This window comes from Marmota monax, unplaced genomic scaffold (genome assembly GCF_021218885.2).
Source record: "Marmota monax isolate L192 unplaced genomic scaffold, Marmota_monax_Labrador192_F-V1.1 WCK01_AAM20220418_F8-fsc00010, whole genome shotgun sequence".
In the NCBI taxonomy this organism is placed as follows: Eukaryota; Metazoa; Chordata; class Mammalia; order Rodentia; family Sciuridae; genus Marmota; species Marmota monax.
Window position 1 is genome coordinate 23,646,335 of NW_026692321.1, and position 13,380 is coordinate 23,659,714.

The window sequence follows — 13,380 nt, forward strand, 5'->3', positions numbered from 1 at the left end:
GGCATGGAGTAGGATGACCGGTTGAGGAGAGGGTCATAGGGAGGAGTTGCGGCTTTCACGAAGGTCCAGATGAGGCGGTAGAGTTTGAGAGCAGTGAGGATCAAGCAGAGGCTCTAGAAATGATGAGTGATGGGATGTCAGGTCCTCATCAGGCTCTCCAGCTTGAGTGCATCCTTGTTTTGGCTGGCTGAATCCTTGTTCATTTGCTCTATTATTTATACTAAATTTTGGGTTTTTTTGACCCCCCTTTCAATCCTTATCAGCTACCACCAGATTTCTTAGTGATATAATTTACCCTGGGGAGGACAGCCTGCCAGGGGCTTCACTCTGTTTATCAAGGTGAGGGGAAGTAACTTGTTTGTGGCCATACTGGAGGGTTCTGTGGGTGTGCCTGGTGAGACTGCAGGTTTCAAACTGGAGTTTTTAAAATGGAGTTGCCTAAGGCCACCCTCACAGGATTGATCTCAGGGATGCTTTAATACTGAACTACATCCCCATCTCTCTTCTCTTCTCTTCTCTTCTCTCTCTCTCTCTCTCTCTCTCTCATAGTTGTAGATGGACACAATACCTTTATTTTATTTTTTTATCTTTATGTGGTGCTGAGGATCGAACCCAGGGTCTCACACATGCTAGGCAAGCGCTCTACCACTGAGCTACAACCCCAGCCCCTCCCTTTTTATTTTTTATTTTGAAACAAGGTCTAAGTTGCAGAAGCTGGCCTCAAACTTGCAATCCTCTTGCCTCAGTCCCCCAAGTCACTAATATTTCTTAATGTATCAAATTTAGAAATTTAGGTATGTATTCATTCCCACCTTTGAAAGATAAGGATTTGCTTACCACTGGATCCCCACATACAAAAAAAAGAAAGAACGAACAAATAGAAAAGAAAAATTGGAAGAAAGGTGAAGATTTAGGGGCTGGGATTGTGGCTCAGCTGTAGATTACTCGTCTAGCACATGCGAGGCCCTGGGTTCGATCCTCAGCACCGCATAAAAATAATAAAATAAATACAATAAAGATATTGTGTCCAATTATAACTAAAAACTAAATATTAAAAAAGGTGAAGATTTAACTAATTAAACCTCCCCATTAAGAATAATAGTATTATTATTATTATTTTGATACTAGGGATTGAACCTAGTGGTGCTTAACCACTGAGCCACATCCTAAGCTCTTTTTCATTTATTATTATTATTATTATTATTTTTATTTTGGTACCAGAGATTGAACCCGGGGTACTTAACCACTGAGCCACATCCCCAGCCCTTTTTAATATTTTATTAGAGACAGGGTCTCCCTGAGTTGCTTAGGGCCTCACTAAGTTGCTGAGGCTGGGTTTGAACTCTCAATCCTCCTGCCTCAGCCTCTTGAGACGCTGGGGTTACAGGTGGGCACCACTGCACCAGGCTTTATTTTTTATTTTGAGACAGGGTCTTGCTAAGTTGCTTAGGGCCTTGATAAATTGCTGATGCTGGCTTTGAACTTGTGATCCTCCTGCCTCAGTCTCCCAAGTCACTGCTAATAAAGGCCTGTACCACCATACAGGGCCTCCTTACATTATCTTTATTCTAGTGAAAGTCTTTATAATGTAAAATAAGATGCTTAAATTCTTGTTTTTCATTCAGTTTCATAGCAGCTCCTGTCGCTCCATGGTGTAAAAATGAAGCCATTACCATATCCTTCATTCTTTCTCTCTTCTTCCACTCAGTCTTGGTCAGCTTCACTTTCACTTTCTTTTTGTTTTGTAGCATCAAGGTTAATGACAACTACAGCCTGTTCTATAATTATAAATAAACACTCCATGTTTTGTCTGCAACTGATTCTAACCTTTGAACAGCAATAAGCAATATTTGCTTTATCATCACTATGCAAACATTACCTTGAGCAGATATAAGGAACTATACTGGGCCATTTCCTCCTTCATGGTACAGGACAGAATGTCCTTTTCTTTAAATTCTATCAATTATTCAAAATCAAGCAAGATTTTAGTTTGCTTCATATCTATTTTGTTTGTTTCTTGTACGGGTAGGGCTCAAGCCCAAGACCTCACACATGCTAGGCAAGTACTCTACCTCAGCCCAATTTGCTTCATATCCAGAGTATGACTTTCTGTGAATTTTTTGTTTTTCTCTTATAAATTCTAATTGCCTTTCTTTTTCGCAAATAAATAAGAAATTTGGTACTAGTTTTTAAAAAATATTAAGAAGCATGTGTTAGGGGCTGGGGATGTGGCTCAAGCGGTAGCGCACTCGCCCGGCATGCGTGTGGCCCGGGTTTGATCCTCAGCACCACATACAAAGATGTTGTGTCCGCCGAAAACTAAAAAATAAATATTAAAAAAAAAAAAAGAAGCATGTGTTGCCTTCCTTTTTTTTTAATTGTCAATGGAACTTTATTTTATTTTTTGATACACAGTGCTGAGAATTGAACCCAGTGCCTCACACACGCTAGGCAAGCGCTCTGCCACTGAGCTACAGCCCCAACCCATGTGTTTCCTTCTTTAACTTCTTCATCTACATCATGGAGTACATTCTGTTCTTATTCTAGAATACATGTTCCTTGGAGCCTACTGACTTACCTGCTATGCTTGCTGCATCTTAGTTTTTTTCTCCAGTGTTTTGTTTGTTGTGCTCCTTGAATTCCATGTCTTTCTTGATTTTTTTTTAAATTTTTGCCAGAATACATCAAAATGTTTTCACAAGGACTTGTTTTCTAATTTAGAACGTCCTTGACTGTCCTCTCTGAAAAAAAATTAATATCAATATATATGATTTCTTCTACCTTGAATGTTTTCCCCCTTCGAGTGTATCTTCCAACATTTTTCCTAGATTCCTTGCAAAAGAAGTGTCGTTACTGTGCATATTATCAATTTCATAACTTGGAATAACCATTGTTCTGTATGTGGTAATTCCAGTTTGTAGAATAATAATGATGGGGTTGTTCCAAATTGTATAATCATCATCATCATCATCATCATCATCCAAATAATATGGAACATCTTAATATGTATCATGTTTGATAAACTTGCCAATTTCTTTTTTTTTTCTTTTTCTTTTTTTTGGTAGAGAGAGAGAGAGAGAGAGAGAATTTCTTTAATGTTTTTATTTTTTACCAGGCCGCACGCATGCCAGGCAAGCACACTACCGCTTAAGCCACATCCCCAGCCCAAACTTGCCAATTTCTATAGTGATCAACTATGAGTTTAACTGCTTTGTCAAATTGTTTTGATTTTAGCTATATTCTTTTCTTAGTATTTTCAATAACAGATAAACTCAATGTAAGGGTTTGTTCACAATATTTGTAGCTGTATTTTTTAAAAGCTCCAGATTTGAAGATCACAAATTATGTATTTATTTATTTTGGTCTTTTTAGTATCCCTGGTTGGGCTTGAGTTTTGGGGGGTTTTGTTGGTGGTGGTGGTGTTTGTTTGTTTGTTTAAATAATGGAAATGAGTTGGGTGTGATCCCAGCAAATGAGGTTAACAGGGAGGGCTGAAGCGGGAGGATCAAAAGTTCAAAGCCAGCCTCAGCAACTTAGTGAGACCCTGTCTCAAAGTAAAACAAAAAGAACTGGGATATAGTTCAGTGGTTAAGTGCCCCTGGGTTCAATCCCTAGTACCAATAAATAAATACATAAAGTAATACATTTAGTCTAAAAATTTCAGCATACTTTATTTTTTTTTTGATAGTTTAATGTTTTAAAAATGCTATTACTGGGGCTTAGAATATAACTCAGGGTAACTCATTTTCCTAGCATGCTCAACTCAAGGACCTTAGTTCAATCCCTCTTACCAACCCCACACCCCAGTGCTGTTTCTTGGAAATGTAGTTTAGTGTAGGATTAACCTGTGAGTCCAAGACTAAAGGGAAGTAAAGATGGAGGCTTTTAAAAGGGATTCATAGGGCTGGGATTGTAGTTTAGTGAGATGCCACTTGCCTAGCACTTGTGAAGCTCTGGAATCATCTCCAGCAGCATGAAGGGGAGAAAAAAGGGATTCATAATTTCAAGGACCTTTTCTACCATAAGACATGAATAAACTAGTGAGATTGATCAAACTTGAAATGTTTATTGCAAATATATGATAGATAAGATAAAATGTTGATCTAGAATCTAAAACCAAGAGTGGAATATATTGTTAGGCTTGGTGGCACACCCTTGTAATCCCAGTTACTTGGAGGCTGAGGCAAGAGGATTGCAGGTTCCGGGCCATCCTGGGCAATTTAACCAAACACTCCCAAAATAAAAAATAAAAGAAGGGCTGGGAGTATAACTCATTGGTAGAACACCCTGGGTTCAATCCCCAGTACCACAACAAAACAAGCAAACAAAAAACACAAGGAGTAGCTGGGCACATGCCTGTAATCCCAGTAGCTCAAGATGCTGAGGCAGGATGATCTCAAATTCAAAGGAGCCTCAGCATTTTAGCTAGACCCAAAGCAACTCAGTGAGACCCTGTCTCTAAATAAAATGCAAAATAGGTCTGGGGATGTGGTTCTGTGGTTCATAGTTAAAAAACACACACACACACACACACACACATAAACACAAGCATTGAATAATGATAGTCCCCACAGCTGGGTCCTGAATTTGGAAGGCAGGTTTCCCAGCTGCAAACAAATGATAAAAGTAAAAGATCACCCAATCAATAAAAACTAAACAGGCTTACATGCAGAGATGATTTTTGACACATTTAACAACTGATAGGGAATCAGAAATAAGGCTGACCAGAAGTCTCAAACAGGGGTGTAGAGGTTCCTATTGGACTGGGCATTAAATTTTAGTGGATGCATTGTTGGGAGGTCTAGGTAACAACTAAGCCTCATTAATGCTAGACAAGTACTATCTCACTAAACTACACCCCCAGCCCTTATTTCAGTTTTTAACCCCTGTACAACCATATTGGTGAGTCAGCCTGGAGTGCTTCCAGGGATCAGACACCCAGATAATGTTTTAACTGTCTATGCAGGAATTTAGCCTCAAAGGTATTAGGTAAAAATCCAGTCTTGAGAAACTGAGTTGCAAGCATAGAAACTCAGCTCTAGAGGGAGGTTATGGTAGAATCTGAGAACCTTAGGACAAAGGTCAGGTCAGAACAAGCAGTAAAGCCAGAGAGCTACTCAATTAGAGCTCTGCATATCCTATAAACCTGGATCAGGGTTCGAATCAGAATGAAGGACAGGCAGGACTGCTGGTGGTTGATTAGAATAACCTGAATTAGAATGCGAAAGCTAGACAGAACATTTCAATACATAATTTTTCTCTGAACTCTATTGATTGTATCATCCAGAGTTCAGGTAGGAAACAGAAACCACTGACAGTATGAAGGGATTTATTATAGAGATTTATGTGCTTAGAAAACCTTTGAAAGCATAGAAGGAGTAGATTCTAGGCTGGACCTTCAGGAATAACTCCTAGATCAATACAGAATGGACTCAGCACCAGAGCTCCTTTTGAGGCCATTACTTAGAATGTGTGAACTTAAGACCACAATACCATGGATGCATTCCAGGGCTCAGGAATCCTACATGTCTCCTGTTGCCACAGCAACTGCACCCCAACCCCCAGGAATCTGGAGAAAGAATATTAAAGGAATTGCCATAAAAAACAAAACTTCACATTTCCAAAGCTTCACCTGCAGCAGCAAAATAAGAGGAACAAGAAAATAGCTTCCAATTCACTTCTGCCTTTCACATCTCACTCAAATGTGTCTAATTGGTTGAAGCTAATTCACAGGTAGAACTGTACTGCAAAGGAGCCAGAATTGTGGTTTTTGTATTCTACTTCTGCAATACAGAAAGATATTCTGCAGGAGGGTAGAATGCAGGTTGATTCAATCCACATTATCCACAACAATGACATAGTGCAAAAATATACACTGAATGAGGACAGCAAGGACCACGCAAGGCCAGATGCTGTACTAAGGTGTTAAATTCAAGATCAAACATTTTTCTGCGGCTTTACCATCATTGTGGTCTCGATTTGCTTTTAAGAGTTAATACCTTACGATCACTCCTTTCTCCTTTTGGAAAATTTATTTGACAATTTTATTTTATGAATAGTATAATTCATATAGTTCAAAATTTATAAGTTTCACAAGTTTTTATAGTAACTGTCCCTTAATTACTCATTTACTCTCCCTAGAAGTAAACAATTGTCTTTTTACATGCATGCTTCCAGAAATACTTTATACACACGAGTACATACTCATATTCTCCTTTCCCTTTGTATGCAATGACAGTCTTCTATGTGCATCGATGTGCACTGTACTTTTTTTCCACGGGCAAACAGTTAGTAGCTATGTTGATGTATTTTTTTTCTCCAAGTCAAAAACAGTGCTGGACCAAAACACCATAGTTTCTATAGTCTAGATCTTGCATGTTCCTGAAAGCCAGTGTATGAAAGGCTTGGGCCCCAGGGTGTTGCTCTTGAGAGGTGGTGAAACCTTTAGGAGTGGGGTCTAGTGGGAGATCCTTAGGTCATTGGGGGTGTTCCCTGGAAGGGAATGGTGGGACTCCAGCCCCCTCCTTTTTCTCTTTTGCTTCTTGATCACGAAGTGAGCAGTTTGCTTTGCCACATACTCCTCAGAGTTGCTGTCTGTCATGCCCATCAGAGAGGCCCAAAGCATTGAGGCCTCCCAATCTTGGACTGAAAACTGTGAACCAAAATAGACCTTTTCTAAAAAGAAAATTTGATTGTTTTAGGTTTTAGGTATTTCATTATAGGAATGGAAAGCTGACAAACACAATGGTCAAAGCACTTGCTGTTATTTTCCTTCATTTGACCAACTGTAACAAAGGGGAGTTTTCCTCAATATCTCCCTTTCTTCAAGTCCTCAGTACTAGTATTGATTCTACTTTAAAAACATCTTGGCCGGGCATGGTAGCGCATGCCTCTGATCACAGTGGCTCAGGAGGCTGAGACAGGAAGATCGCGAGTTCAAAGCCAGCCTCAGCAATGGTGAGGCACTAAGCAACTCAGTGAGCCCCTGTCTCTAAATAAAATACAAAATAGGGCTGGGGATGTGGCTCAGCGGTAAAGTGCCCCTGAGTTCAATCCCTGGTGCCTGTCCTCCCCCAAAAAAAACAAAACCCAAAACAACAACAAAAAATCTCACATTAGTCATGGCTTTCCATTTCTCCATTTCTTTCCAACATACCAGTTCCAGCCACTACCTTTTATCTCCTGAATCCTGTTCTAGCCTGCTTTGATGTTTCCTGTGCCTTAGACACTCCTCCTTTGGCTCTTATCACTCAGGTTTTAGTTATGTTGGCCTTTCCTGGTCACACTCTCTCTCTCCTTTTAATTTATTTTTTAGTTTTAGTTGGACTCAATACCTTTATTTTATTTATTTAGTTTTATGTGATGCTGAAGATTGAACCCAGGGCCTTGCATATGCTAGGCTAGCGCTCTATTGATGAGCCACAACCCCAGCCCCCAGGTCACACTCTCTTAAGTTGCCCCTTTCTAGTGATCAGATCTCTCTTTTATTTCCTTAAATGCATTTCAAATAACTACAAAATCATCTCATTTATTTAGTTGTTTATAAAACATCAGGATAGACTCCATAAGAGCAGAGACTATCATAGTCTTTTTCACTCTGCCCCCTCACTGAGTGCACATAACAGGACCTGGCATTGTTGAATGAATGAATCAATGAATGACCTCCTAAATGGTCTTCCTATTTCTGCTATTGTAGAATGAGGCAAGTGAGGCACTCCCTTAGGGGCAAAATGTGAGAGCATCAAACAACTCAGTAAACACAATAAATCATCTTGCTGAAATGTTTCTATTTCTTTTTTTTTTTTTTAATTTATTTATTTTTTAGTTTTCGGCAGACACAACGTCTTTGTTTGTATGTGGTGCTGAGGATCGAACCGGAGCCGCACGCATGGAGGACGATCGCACTACCGCTTGAGCCACATCCCCAGCCCTTGGTAGCATGTTTTGAAAATCAAAATAATACAAAAATTCCATGGTGAGAAAATATAAAAATTTTAAGTAAATATAGATACACACTTGCATGATGATATACTTTTCTCATATTGATGGCAGACTTGGTTCCTGCTGAATTTTATTTATAAAATCAAGGAGCTGGCCTCTTCTTCATAGAAATTTGATTTTTTAAAAGAATATATTAGGGGCTGGGATGTGGCTCAAGCGGTAGCGCGCTCGCCTGGCATGCGTGCGGCCCGGGTTCGATCCTCAGCACCACATACAAACAAAGATGTTGTGTCCGCCAAATACTAAAAAATAAATATTAAAAAATTCTCTCTCTCTCTACCTCTATCTCTCTCACTCTCTCTTAAGAAAAAAAAAAGAATATATTAAATATGATTTATCTAGATCACTGAGTATTTTGGCAGTTCTTTATTTTTTATTTATTTTTTTGTTACTGGGAATTGAATCCAGAGGTGCTTCACCACTGAGCCACTTCCCCAGCCCTTTTTATTTTTTATTTTGAGACAGCTTTGCTAAATTGCTAAGGTTGGTCTTGAACTTGTGATCCTCCTGCCTCAGTTTCCCAAACCTCTGGGATTATAGGGGTGCAACACTATGCCTGGTTTGGCAGCTCTTTAAATTTTGCATCTGAAATTGAGAACATACATCACTAGTCTCTTCCTAGACTTGGCTTTTCCTTTAAATTTACTCTTTACACAGCAGCCAAAGTGGTCTCTTTAAAGACAAATCAGATCCCATTGCTCCATTATTAAATGACTTCCCTTTGCATTTCATATGAAGGCCAAAATTCTTAGTGTGGTCCATATCTGCTAGTTTCTATGTGAGCTGGCTCCTGCCTTTCTCTTTGTTTTGTGCCATTCTTTCCAAAGCTGACTGAACTGCAGCTATACTGCTTGAAACAAGCCAAATAAATGTCCCAGGACTTCGATATAGAATATTCTCTGCTCAGAATATTCTCTATATTCTCTTTTCCAAAATATCTCCAAACACCCGTTTCTTTATTTATTTACTTTTTAGTTGTTGTGGACAAGATACCTATATTTAATTTATTTAGTTTTATGTGGTGCTGAGGATCAAATCCAGTGCCTAACCCTAACCCTAACCCTAACCCTAACCTTAACCCTAACCCTTTAGGCAAGTTCTCTACCACTGAGCTACAACTCCATCCCCAAACACCTTTATTTTTATCCAGTATTTCCTTTTCAATTTTTAGGTATTAGCTTGGCTTCCACTTATGTGGAAAAACCTGATTTGATTTTCTAGTCATAAACAGTTTCTCCTGACTTTTTTCCATTGTACTCTGAGTTATTCCTTATATAGTTATCACATTTGTAATTTATTTAAAAACCATCTTCTTGCTTGACTGTAAATTCCTGGGAGCAGAGATTATGTCTGTTTTTTGTGTTCTATGATTTGTGATATCTTTGCTCTATTCGTGTGCCTAGTGTGTAGTAAGTTCATAATAAATACACAACACACAGACAAGGGCATAATAAATTATCAATAATTATTTGCAAAATTATACTAGAAAGGCAGATCAAAATAGCATGTGAAGAAAAGGAGAAAAACAAAAGAAACTTCCATGCATATTATTAAACTTCCAACTAGTTTTCACTGGGTTTTTTTTTTTTTTTTTTTACTTTGATTGTTTTGGTTCATTTGATTGAAATACAGTGAGACCCTGTCTTTTTTTTTTTCTTGGTGGTCCTGGGGATTGACCATAGGACCTTGTGCATGCAAGGCAAGCACTCTACCAACTGAACTATATCCCTAGCCCAAGACCCTATCTTTAAATAAAATACAAAATAAGACTGAGCATGTGACTCAGTGGTTGAACGCCCCTGAGTTCAATTCCCAGTACCAAAAGAGAAAACAAAAACAAAAATTTAAGAACGTGTCAGGGTTTAGTAAAAACAGATAACCTCTATAGAATGGGGTAAAACTCAAAGGCTCTAATGCAGGGGTTTTAGAATCTGGCTAGTTTGAAAACTCTATGAAAGTACTGGGTGTGGTGGTACCTATTTGTAATTCCAGTGACTTGGGAGGCTGAAGCAGGAGATTTGCAAATTGGAGGCCAGCAATTTAGGGAAAACCTGTCTCAAAACAAAAATTAAAAAACAGAGTTGTTTGCTCCTTGGTTCAATCCCCAGTAAAACACACACACACACACACACACACACACACCATGAAATACTTATATAAAATACAGATTCCTGAGTTATACCTTCCAGGAAATTATAATTTTAAAGGACTAGGATGGGGCTGCAGAGTGATTCTGATGCTGCCAACACATACATTAACATTCAGAAACTATTGATTTTTGTCCAGTATTATAATTTAACACAGGACAAAACTAAATTAGGAAGCTTTAGCAGGTTACTCATTGTTACAAGATAGTGACAAAACTGCACTGGAAAAGAATTATTGTGAGGGTGTAGGGGGAGATTACATGTGTTTAACTTTATTTTTTGTTCAGGTATATATTTTACCTTTTTTTTTTTTTTGTACTGGGGATTGAACTCAGTGAAGCTTACCCACAGAGTAACATCCCAACTCTTTTAAAAAGGATTTTATGTAGAGACAGAGTCTCACTGAGTTACTTAGGGCCTCACTAAGTTGCTGAGGCTAGCTTTGATCCTCCTACCTCAGTCTCCTGAGCCACCTGGATGATAGGGGTGTGCCACCGTGCCCTGCTTTATTTTAACATTTTACTAATGAAAGAAACACACGGAAAGTTTGAGAGACTTTTTATAATAAGTGCTTGTATGCTCACCACTTAGATTCCACCATTAACATTTTATTCTGCATGTTTTATCAGATATCTATACAATTCCATCTACTCCTCTGTCCCCCACAGCATTTTAAAGTAAATTGCACTCATCAGTACATTCTACCAAACACTACCTCTAGGGTAAGAGATAACTTACTTGACTTCTCATCACATACTTTCTATATAAAGGGCAAAGAAACCATGAGGATAGCAGAAATGAGAAAATACAATAAAACCTGTAAAATAAGGAGAAGGAAGAAACAGTGGCAAATTTAAAAATAATTCACTTTAATCTGAAGTACATAAAAAATTCACACAAGCCTAGTAATGTATGCAAATGACTACAGATGGTACTTAAAAAAAAAAACAGTACCTCCTATATCTGTATTAACTTCCAGAAGTCTGACTTTTGGCATTACATATAATTTTGGAGCTTACATATTATTGTTCCCCTTACAGCATTTCCCTTCTATAAATCATCATCTTCACATTCCACATGTCCACATCCTGTGACAGCCCTAGCTCTGGTCTCTTTCCAGGACACACTGATGTGAAACAAATGTATCTGGAAAATTGGGTGTGTGGGGGGTGTGTCTAATTCTTTTCCAGTGATGAGAATCAAATGGGGTCTGTGCTCTTGTTTTCTCCTAAGGGCGAATTTTGAAAAAATATATATAGAAGAAAAGGTACTGGCTGGGGTAGAGCTATCTCAGTGGTAGAGCACTTGCTTAGCTGTGTGTGAACCCCTGGGTTTGATCTCTAGTATCACAAAAAAGAAAAAGAAAAAATTAAAGTCTAATAATTGAAGTATATTAATTTATTTTTTGTGGTACTAAGAATCAAAACCAGAATCTTGGGCATGCTAGGCAAGCCTTCTACCTCTGAGCAACAACTCTAGCCCTAGACTTACATTTTTAGGATAATTTTAGAATTATAGAAAATGAGTTAGCATAGAGAATTTCCATGTGTCCTTTTCCCTGCACTCTTTCCCCTCTTATTAACATTTTGCATTAGCATGGTATATTTGTTACAATAAATGAATACACATACACACACACACACACACACACACACACACACCAGGGATTGAACCCAGGAGCACCTAACCACTGAGGCATACTCCCAGCTCTTAGCACGGGTTCCCCCCCCCCCCCCCCCCCCGTGCTAAGCAAGCGCTCTACCACTGAGCCACAATCCTAGCCCCCTATTTTATATTTTATTTAAAGACAGGGTCTCACTGAGTTGCTTAGTGCCTTGCTTTTTTTTTTTTTTTAAAGTCACTACTATCAGCTTGTAATGATTTTTAAAATTTTTTATTTATATATGACAGCATAATGCATTACAATTCTTATTATACATATAGAGCACAATTTTTCATATCTCTGGTTGTATACACAGTATATTCACAATAATTTGTGTCTTTATACCTGTACTTTGGATAATAATGATCATCACATTCCACCATCATTAATAACCCCATGCTCCCTCTCTTCCCTTCCAACCCCTCTGCCCTATCTAGAGTTCGTCTATTCCTCCCATGCTCCCGCTCCTTATCCCACTAGGAATCAGCCTCCTTATATCAAAGAAAACATTTGGCATTTTTTTGGGGGGATTGGCTAACTTCACTTAGTGCCTTGCTTTTGCTGAGTCTGGCTTTGAACTCATGATGTTCTTGCCTCAGTCTCCTAATCTGCTGGGATTACAGGCATGCACCATCACCACACCCAGCACTGTTACATATTTTTAATCAAGTCAGTATTTTACATTAAGTTTCCTTCTTTGTGTTGTACAGTTCTGTTGGTTATGACAAATGTGTGAATGTCATATATCCACCATTGTGATATCACACAGAATAGTTTCAGCCCTTACCCCTTTGTTTTACATATTTCCTTCTTTTTTATCCCTCTCCTCCCCATCTTGGAAAAAAGTTTATTATTATTTTTTTAAGATTTATATTTTGCAGTACTGGGGTTCCAGAGTGCTCTACCATTGAGCTACATCCCAGTCCTTTTTATTTTATTTTGAAACTGTGTCTTACTAAGTTGCTGGGGCTGTTCTTGAACTTTGATCCTCCTGCCTCAGCCTCCTTGACCCCTGGCAACAACTGATCTTTCTATTGTCTCTATAGTTTTGTAGAATGTCATATACAGTAGTTGGAATCATACAATATTAAGCCTTTTTTCTTTTTCTTTTTGGGGACCAGGGATTGAACTCAGGGGCACTCAACCACTGAGCCACATCTCTAGCCCTATTTTATATTTTATTTAGAGACAGGGTCTCACTGAGTTCATTAGCATCTCACCATTGCTGAGGCTGGCTTTGAACTCATGATCCTCCTGCCTCGTTCTCCCGAGCAGCTGGGATTATAGGCATGTGCCACCGCACCTAGCCAATATTAAGCCTTTTTAGATTGGCTTTTTAAATTAAACAACATGTATTTAAGGTTCCTCTATGTCTTTTTTGCTTAATAACTCATCTTCCTTCTTTCCTTTCTTTCCTTTTTTGCCGTATTGGGGATTGAACTCTGGGCCTCTCCTTTACTAGGCAAGTCCCCTTCCACTGAGCTATATCCTCAGCCTGGAGAGGTCCTTTCTTTCTTTCTTTCTTTTTTAAACATTTATTTTTTAGTTGTAGGTGGACTCAATACTTTT